At 38.2% G+C, this 10,382-nt stretch overlaps 1 pseudogene; it reads right to left on the reverse strand.

Moving 5' to 3' along the window:
- The window catches only part of LOC102858467, a 57,184-nt pseudogene that overhangs the window by 44,188 nt on the left and 2,614 nt on the right, over positions 1–10,382 (reverse strand).

Genomic DNA, 10,382 nt, shown 5'->3' on the forward strand with positions numbered 1-10,382 from the left:
TTTGTTTTCAGTTTATAGTATGTTCAAGACTCTTCTCCAGCACCACAATTAGAAATAATCTATTCTTCTTTGGTCATCCTTAGTCACTGTTCAACTCTTTGATGCATAACACGTAATTGAGAAGACCATGGCCTGGATTAGGTGCACATCTGTATCTAAAGTGACACCGTTGCACTTCAGCACTCTGGAGAGGTCCATAACAGCAGATTTTTCCATTGCAACTTGTCTTTTGAATTCCTGACTACTGGTATTAAGAGTGTTGATTATGGATCCCAGCAAGATGCAATCACCAACAACTTCAATCTCTTCATATATTATGGTGCTGTCAATTGGCCCAGTGGTGAGAATCTTTGTCTTTTTGCTGTTGAGTTTCAATACATATTAAAGACTACAGTCCTTGACCTTTTGCAGCAAGTGCTTCAGGTCTTCTTCAGTTTCAGTAACCAAGGTTGTGTCATCTGCATATCATAGGTTGTTAGTGAGTGTTCCTGCAATCTTGATGCCACACTCCTCCTCATAAAGCTCTGCTTCCTGAATGATCTGTTCTGCATACAGACTGAAAAGGTACAGGGACAGGATGCGTCTCTGATGCACTACTTTTCTGATTTTGAACCATGTAGTGTTTCCTTGTACTATTCGGAGGACTGCTTCTTGGTCCAAGTATAGGTTTCATATAAGCACAATCAAATGTTCTAAGATTCCCACTTTCCTCAAGGTTAGCCACAATTTATTGTGATTCACGAAGTCAAATGCCTTTGCATAGTCAGTGAAACACACATAGACATTCTTCTGGTACGCTCTGCTTTCTGAAAAGATCCATCTGGCATTGGCATATAATCAATCGAATATGTAACCAAGATGAATTAATAATAATGAGTAACTGAAATGCAAAAGTTGGGAACCAGGAAGAAGGATCAGTAGTAGGAAAATATGGACTTAATGATAAAAATAAGACTATGGATAGAATGACAGAATTTTGTACAATCAATGATTTATTCATAGCAAATACCTTTTCTAAGAAACATAAAGCATGTTATATACATGACTTGCATCTGATAGATGAAAAGGAGTCAGAATAATTACACCTGTGGAAGGAATCATTGGAGAAGTTCAATATCAGCACTAAAAACTAGGCCAGGTGCTTATTGTAGAACAGACCATCAACTGCTCATATGTAAGTTCAAATTAAAACTAAAGGTTAAATCATATTTACAGGAATCAAAATTTGACCTTGAGTCTATCTCCCTTGAATTTAAAAATAAACTCATGAATAGGTTTGAGGCCTTGAACACTAATGAATGAAGCCAGATAAGCTATGGGAAGATATCAAGAATATTGTTCATGAAGAATGCAAAACATCATTACAAAGAAGGAAGAAGAAAAGACTCAAATGGATGTCAGCAGAGACTGAATATTGCACTAGAGCACTGAGAAGCCAAAACAAAGGGAAGAAATAAAGACGTTAGGGAGCTGAACAGAAGATTTCAAAGGGCTGCTCAGTAAGACAAGGCAAAACATTACAATTAATTGTGCAAGAAGCTGGAGTCAGAAAAATCAAAAGGGCCGAACTCACGCAGCATTTCTTAAACTGAAAGAATTAAAGAATAAATTCAAGCCACATGTTGCAGTGCTTAAGAATGTTATGGGCAGAATACTGAATGATTCAGAAAACATTAAAAGAAGATGGAAAGATTATACAGTCTTTATACCAAAAAGAATAGACTGACATGGAAGAATTTCAAGAAACAACATGTGATCAAGAGGCAATGGTATTGAAGGAGGAAGTTCAGATTGCTCTGAAGAACTTGGAAAAAAGAAAGTCCCAGGAATTGCTGGAATACCATTTGATATATTTCAGCAAACAGATGCTGTCCTGCATGTGCTCATCAAGTTGTGCCAAGAAATCTGGAGGACAACTACTTCACCAACTGACTATAGAGATCCATGTTTATTCCTATTCAAAAAAAAAAAAAGTGATCAGATGGAATGTGGAAATTATTGAACAATATCACTAATATCACACATGAGCAAAATTCTGTTAAAGATTATCCACAAAAGACTTGAACAGTATGTTGACTGAGAACTATCAGAAATACAAGCTGGGTTTATAAGAGGTGTTGGCACTAGGGACATCATTTCCAGATGGTATGGATAGCTGGGTCTATTTCTGGGGTCTTGATTCTATACCATTGGTCTGTGGGCCTGTCATTGTATCAGTACCATGCTATTTGGTTACTACCTCTGTGTAGTAGGGTTTGAGGTCAGAGAATGCTATGCCTCTAATTTTGTATTTCTTTATCTGAAATGCTTTGCTTATCTGAGGTCTCTTTCCTCTCCAAATAAATATAACAATTTCCTTTTCAACTTCTTTGAAAAATGAATTTGGTATTTAAATTAGGATTTCATTGAATATGTAGATTGGTTTCTTTTAAGATTTTCATTTTTTTCAGTATTGAGTCTTCCTACCAGAAGAATGTCTATTTGTGTTTCATTGATTATGCAAAGGCATTTGACTTTGTGGATCATAACAAACTGTGGCTGACTCTGAGAAGAATGGGAATCCCAGAACATTTAATCGTGCTAATGCAAAATCTATACTTGGACCAAAAGGCAGTCATCAGAACAGAGCAGGGCAATACCGCATGGTTCAAAATTGAGAAGGGTGTACGCCAGGGATGTATCCTATCTCCATATCTTTTCAACCTGTATGCAGAGCAGATTATCCGAGAGGCTGGGCTCTATGAGGAGAAGCGTGGCGTTAGGATTGGTGGAAGATCTATCAACAATCTGTGTCATGCAGATGACACAACCTTGCTCGCTGAAACTGAGGAGGACCTTATGCACTTACTGCAGAGGGTCAAGGACTGCAGCCTTCAGTATGGACTGAGGCTCAATGTCAAGAAGACAAAGATTCTCACCACTGGACCAATCGGTAGCATCAGGATGGATGGCGAAGAGATTGAGATTGTTCACAGCTTCAGTTTGCTTGGCTCCACAGTCAACACTCTTGGCACCAGCAGCTAGGAAATAAAAAAACGTATTGCGATGGGGAAGTCTACTGTTAGGGACCTCTCTAAAGTACTCAAGAGCAACGGTGTCTCTCTGGAGACTAAGGTGTGCCTGATACAGGCCATGGTCTTTGCAATCACTTGTTATGCATCAGAGAGTTGGACAATGACTAGGGAGGATAGAGGGAGAATTGATGCCTTTGAGCTGTGGTGCTGGAGAAGAGTATTGAATGTACCATGGACTACCAAGAAAACAAACAGATTCATCCTGGAGAGGGTTAAACCACGCTACTCCTTGGAGGCAAGGATTCTGGGGCTTCGTCTGACATACTTTGGACATATTATAAGGAGAGACAGGTCCTTGGAGAAGGACATCATGTTGGGTAGGGTAGAGGGACAGTGCAGGAGGCGAAGACCCTCTATGAGGTGGATTGATTCAGTGTCTGGGGTAATCGGGATGGGTGTGTCAGAGGCAATGCGGTTGGCACAGGATAGAGCAGGGTTTAGGGCTGTTGTACATAGGGTCGCTATGAGTCGCAAACAACTCGATGGCACATAACAACAACAACAACAACATCTATGAATAGGGCACACTTCCCTATATATTTAGGTCTTTATTGTGTCTTACATAAATGTTTTCTAGTTTTCTTTTTACAGGTCTTTTGTGTCTCTAGTTAGGTTCAATCCTAAGTATCTCAATTTGTGGTTGACTATTATACATTGTATTGCTTTCTTGGGTTCCTTCAAAAGTAATTGTTTAATAGATGCTACATTCATATATCTTAAAAAGAAAAATGATACAAAAATAGATACATTCAAAGATATAAGTCCTCTTTTTGTGCACATCCATTCCATTCTCATCCATAATTAAGGCAGTGAAGCTTCGTGTGTATCTTCCCAGTATTATTTTATGCAGATACACAAAAGATTTCAGTCTGCACACTGTTCTACACTTTTGCATCTTCACTTAGCACTTTATCTTGGAGATTTTTCCCATATTAGTACAATGAAGGCCTTTCCAACAGAAATCCTTGCTGTCTGCATGAGGTTTTCATTGCTGTTAACCCCCTGCTGTGAAGTCCACTTAATACATATTGTTGTGTGCTGTGGAGTCAGAAATGGCTTCTAACTGAACTTCCAGCAAATTTTCACAGGCAGTCAGTTGCATAGGAGGCGACTGTCCATTATTCTCCCAAGAAGCAGTTGGTGGATTTGAACCATGTGCCTTTGGGATTTCAGGAAGTTTCTTACCAGTAGTCCACCAGAACTCCCTATTTCACATGTAGTGACCCTACAGGACAGAATAGAACTACCCTTTGGAGTTTCTGAAGCTGTACTCTTTCTGGAAGCAGAATGCCACATCTATCTCCTACAGAGTGACTGGTAGTTTCAAACTACCAACCTATGGATTATCAGCTGAGTGCTGAACCATTGCACCACCACGGCTCCTTATTAGTTACCATGAGGTCAATTCCTATTCATGCTGACCTTGTATGTGCACAGAACACACAAGAAGATGGAAAAGTCTAAGTAGGGACTGATGTTGTTTACTGTCAATTTAAAACCAACCCACAGAGACCCTCCAGCAGGTTTACAGAGCCAGTTAATTGCATGGGATGAGATTATCTATCCTTCTCCCATGGAACAGCTGATGGATTCAAACCACGTGCCTTCAAGATTACAGCACAGCTTCTTACCACTAGGCCACAAGAGCTCCCTAGTTAGAAGAATAATCCAGGTAGGAAATAGAGCTATAGGGTTTTATGGGCTGTCACTTTTCAGAAGTTGATCACCAGGCTTGTCTTCCCAGGATCCCCTCTGAGTTTGAATTGCAGCCTTTTGGTCAGTGGTCAAGCCCCTAATCATTTGCTTTACTCAGGGATTCATTGCTTGTGTGCACTATAGTTAACTTAAGAGCTCTGCTATTGATGGAGAGAGTTGTGTTGTTAAACCTAAGGTTACACCTCTCTGGAAGTTCAACTCTCCAGTAGCTCCCTGATAGAAAGGCAGGCAATCTCCTCTCCTGTGATTTACAGCCTGAGAAATCCAATGGAGGATCAGCAATGAGTTAGCTCCAGCTCAGTGACAATGAAAGAGAGAGATCTTATTGACGGATATGTAATCTCAGAAAGTGGTAAATCTAAAATGACAATGAACTTGAAATAAAATGTATCTGAAACAAATTTAAGAGGTTATGGTCTTTTTTTCCCCTGGAGATTATAGTTGAAGTTAATGGGAAAAGATGCTTTATAAAACCTAGGATAAAGTTAGCTATTGTTGCTTTAAATACTAAGAGTCCCTGGGCAAATGTTTATGAAGCAAAGGCTTGTTCTTATTAGGAGCAGCAAAACATTATAATGAAATTTAATTAAAACAATGTCTCATGAGTTTATTCTGGTAATGAATATTTCATAAAGGTCTCTACGGTCTACATACAATGTATATTTCAACACTAATGGTAAAATTAGTTAAAAATTCTACATCCATTTCCGGTTGCTATTTCTACCTATCAACTTAATTTCTAGAAAGAATGAAAATGTATTACTGTAAGCAGTAATATAAGGTTATTTTTCAAAAGAGCTTATGTTTTGGGAAAGGTAAATAATACAAGGTAATACTGAATGGAAAATGTTACCATATGTCAGGTGCATCCAAATTTAGCTCACTTTCTTTACAAATCTAATACCCTTGGACACTAATACCTTTGAAGAGACATATCAGAGAGGTAAAATATTGTGCTCAAGGTTACTGCCTTAGTTATCTAGGTTACTGTAACAGAAACAGCACAAATACGCAATTTTAACAAACAAGTTTATTATCTCACAGTCTAGGAGGCTAGATATTTGAATTCAGGGTGCTGACTCTAGGGGAAAGTCTTCTTTGTCTCTTTCTTTCTGGAGGAAGGTCCTTGTCTCTGAGCTTCTGCCCCTGGTCAATCTTCATGTGACCTGGCATCACTCTTCCCCAGCTCTGCTTGCTTATTTAATATCTTATATCTCAAAAGAAAAAGGCTCAAGCTAAACCCTATTGTAAACATGTCTCAGGGAGCTCTGGTGGCTTTTTGGTAATAAGTTTTGCTGCAAATCCAAAGGCATGTGGTTCAAATCCACCAGCTGCTCTTTGAGAGAGAGATGACAACCTCCTCTTGTGTGATTTACTGCCTCTGAAAACCTACTGGAGGGTCAGCTGTGGGTTAGTTTGAACACCATGGTACACAACAGCAAATATCATGTCTCAGATACATTGTTTACAGGGTCACTGTAAATTAAGGGTAAAAGCAACAACAACAATAATTTCTCATTAACACAAGAAAGACCATCCAATACCAAAAGAGATTATAACCACAGGCATCAAGGCTGGGATTTATAACATATTTTTGGTGGTCACAATTCTGATCTGTAACATCTGTTAAGTTGAAGATCCCGGATCCAATCTTACATGCTTTCGGTTCTACAGTCTGTGTACTTATTCAGTGTCTTACCCTGACTTTCAGATAAGTGGACTGTATGTCGGATGTGATCATTCATTTGTTGACAAATCTTCACAGATAAATTCTCTTCCTTTAAATTAAAAAAAGAAAAATCACTTAAGGTTTTGCAAGCTACCCAGAGGCCCAAGGCAGCTATTTCTTTTTTCACTCAAGAAAAAGCAGCTCTGAAGATAAGGAATGCATATAATATATTAGGTCTTGGCTTTTAAATTTTAATAATGGGGTAACAAATGTTTGTAGATAAACTATTGCTCCTTAAAAAAGATAAAAGTGTTTGGATTTTTTTTTTTAAATCAACCAAAAACTAACCAAAAAACAAAGAACATCACTCTGATGTAAGATCTTTTCCTCTACACAGAAGTAAGATTTAAAGAGATAACCATGTCACTGAACCAAAGAAAGTAAAGGGAAAATGGGGTAATTAAGAACCATATCTCCAATTTCATATAGCACACTATATTATCTCAGTTCCCAATTGCCAAAAATGAGATACCATCTATTACATGGGTACTGTCACTTGACTTAATAAGTTTCACAGAACTGTATTAGAGAAGTAGTTTTGAAAAGGGACATTGGGGATGCTTTTTCCTTCCTATATTGGAAAATCTTGAGAATAAGGTAGGTCATCCTCTAGTTTATGTCATTGATGTGCTTTGGGAGTTGTATGTGAACTGAGATTTCTTTCAATATTGTCAGTCATCGACCCCTTTATCCCCTTAGATTTCAGGTTCTTCACCTGGACATAGCTGTCAGGGAGGGTGTTAATATTCTCTTGGCATTGTAAAATCTGGATGTTTATTCACAAGAAATAGAGTCAAAATGAGGTTAACAGGAAAAAAAAAACCCATTCTTTTTTAAAGGATGGGATAGGGTCTGGAATAAATTGATTCTTAAGGTTGAGGAAAGTTATTTAATTTTAGACATTGTGAGAGAGAATCTATTAACTCAGAGTAAAAGGTATCTGTCCCAGTGCATCTCATTTTTGCAGATATCTGTCTCAGTTATCTAGTGTTGCTGTAACAAAGACACTCCAAGTGAGTGGTTTTAATGAAAAGAAATTTTTTTCCACAGTTTCATTGACTAGAGGTCTAAGCTCAGGTTGCCAGCTCTTGGAAAGTCTCTCTCTGTTTATCTCAGCTGCCTTTGCCAGTCATCTTTGGAGCTTGGAGTTCGTCAACTTGTAGAACCACTGAAGTCAGTCGTCTTCATATCCTATTGGTCTTCTCCCTCCTCCCCCCAGCCCTGTGTCCACTTTTTTCAGTGTCTAATATTCTCTTCTGTATCTCAGAAGTGACTGGTTTAAAACACATACTACACTAACAGGGGAGCTCTGGTGGTTTAGTTGTAAAGAGTTGTGCTACTTTCCCAAAGGTGGCACTTCACTGCTGGTTCAGATGGATGCACAATCTCTTCCCATGTAATTTATAGAACTCTGGAAACCCATTGGACAATGAATTATGAGTTAGTTCCAATTCCAGGGCAATGAAGCCTTTTTTGAGAGTTGAGCACTTCAGGTTTGCCACACATATTTTTGAGATAGAACAGCAAGCAAGTCTCTTCAGGCAAGAATGTAAACTTTCCTGTCACTATTTAACTTTAGGTGCCATCATGTTAGTTCCAACTCATAGCAATCTTATGTTTAACAGATCAAACCTCGTATATAATTCTGCCCCAGCCTCACAATCCCTGTTATGCTGAAACCCCTTGCTCCTATTGCTGTGCCAATTCATCCTGTGCAGGGTTTTCCTCACCTTTTCTGACCCTCCAACTTTCCAAGTTTGGTATCCTTTACCAGAAACTGGCATCTCCTGATAACATGTCCAAAGTATGTGAGATCATTTCATATTTCCGTGTGGCTAAGGCTGCACTTATTGACAGATCTGCTAGTTCTCTGGAGAGTCCTTTCATGGTGTCCTATATGTGTACTCCTTTCAGGGCAGAACTAGTAAGGCGATATCTTGGATGGTTAAAGGAGACACATTCTCCATTTACTTGGTCAATGATGGACAGGACTCTTTATCATCTTTCTTTTTTCCTCCTTCACTCACTTCTTCAACTCTTTTTATTCTGAGCATTCTGTTTACAATACCACTGGTAGAGTTAATTGCAATATCAAATGAAATTTGTTTGATAGTGTTGCTGCTACCTTTGAGGACAAAATTTGTCCTAAAGATATAGGCTCTTATTTTTTCCAAAAAATTATTTGTGTAATATATAAAAAGAAAAAATGCTATAGTTGCCACTCATTTGCAAGGAATTATTCATTCAAGAGCAGAGATTAGAACATCTGAAAAAAGGAAATTGCAATTGCCATGGTTCTTCCTTCACACTTCTTACTATTGTTGTTGTTGTTGTATGCTGTCAAGTCAGAACAGACTCATAGCTGACCCTCTGGTGAGTTTTCAGAGGCATTAACCACATGGGAAGAGACTGTCCATCTTTCTCCTGTGGAGCAACTGGTAGATTTGAACCATGTGCTTTGGGGATTGCAATGCGGCTTCTTACCACTAGGCCACCAGAGCTCCCTAATAGTTTCTTTTTTAAAACCACATCAGAGTCTATTTCTAGGTATGGTTGAAATGTGTTCCTTTCCCAATACTACAGCATCTTCCTACAGATTAAGAGTCTTATATTTTCAAGTCTACAATCCCTAATAGGATGGAGTACCTTGTAGGTGAGTCAAGCACTGACTTACTTGTGTCTACTCACTAATCTGTCCTAAACAGTTTTCTTTCACCACATTAAATAAAGCCTGTGCTTACCTTGCATATTGAGTTATCTGCCCTGCCACTGAGAAATATTTCTGTAGTGATTCACACAGAAGAAAATGATAGTTTTCCCAAGTGGATTGCCACAGTGACTGTAACAATGAGGTCAAGCATATTGGTGATCATGAGAATATCACAGGATAGGGTATCATTCAGGTTTGTTGTTTATAGAGTCACTATAAGTCCTCTTGACTTGATGGCATCTGACAACAACAAAAAGCCTAATTAAGAACTTCTGGCCTTGGCTAAGTCTGACCCTCTTGGAACAAATTATTTTCCCTAGAATAGTATGTAACTAGTTTCAGAATTTGCCAATAACAGGAGAGAACACTCAAGAATGTGTATCTGTAATTATGTTTTTGTTAGTGTGTTATTATATAATTAGCAATTGTTAGACTACTGTAATAATCAACAGAGTATATATTTTGATAATACACTGATTACATGCCCCACAGAAAATCACAATTCTTGAGGAGATTCTTGCCCCTGAATAGATTTTAAATCCATACTGTGCAAAATCAGTGCATCCTGCTTCTCAGCTGCAAACCACTTAACAAATCCAGAGTGAATTTTAAAAATGCCAGCCCTGCTATCTGAAGAGCCTGCTATTGTGCCAGATTCTGCTGATGGAAGAATGTTTTTCACAGCTTGAATATCAATCCTGAAAAAAGTATCCAACAGAAAGCAAAAATAGTAGACAAAGGGGAAGACTATAAATCTGAAAAAGGATGTGTTCTTTCCCTTAGCAATAGTGGTTTGGGACTAACAGTTGTCTGAACTTTAACTTTGCCGATTTCAGAAAAATGTCACTTGTACAGTTTTTAACCAAAAAACAGTTTATATTTTACACTGTTACAAACTTACATTTTGGTTGTTAATCTTAAAATGGTCAGATATACTGTGTACATATGTAAGCCAAGTTCATAAATTAAAGTAAATCGTTATTTTTCCCTCCTAGAATATAAAATTTTCTGTAATATTTCCATGGGAATGTGAAAATATGCATCAAGTAGAAGCTCATGAGGGGGATATTTAATGTCAGCTGAATCCGGTCTCTGGCTTCTGGAGGCGCAGTAAGTTTGAGCACTTTGGTCATGTGTGGTGGTTTTTTGGGGT

The sequence above is a fragment of the Elephantulus edwardii genome, unplaced genomic scaffold (assembly GCF_000299155.1).
Source record: "Elephantulus edwardii isolate Elephantulus edwardi_28Jun2011 unplaced genomic scaffold, EleEdw1.0 scaffold00054, whole genome shotgun sequence".
NCBI lineage: Eukaryota > Metazoa > Chordata > Mammalia > Macroscelidea > Macroscelididae > Elephantulus > Elephantulus edwardii.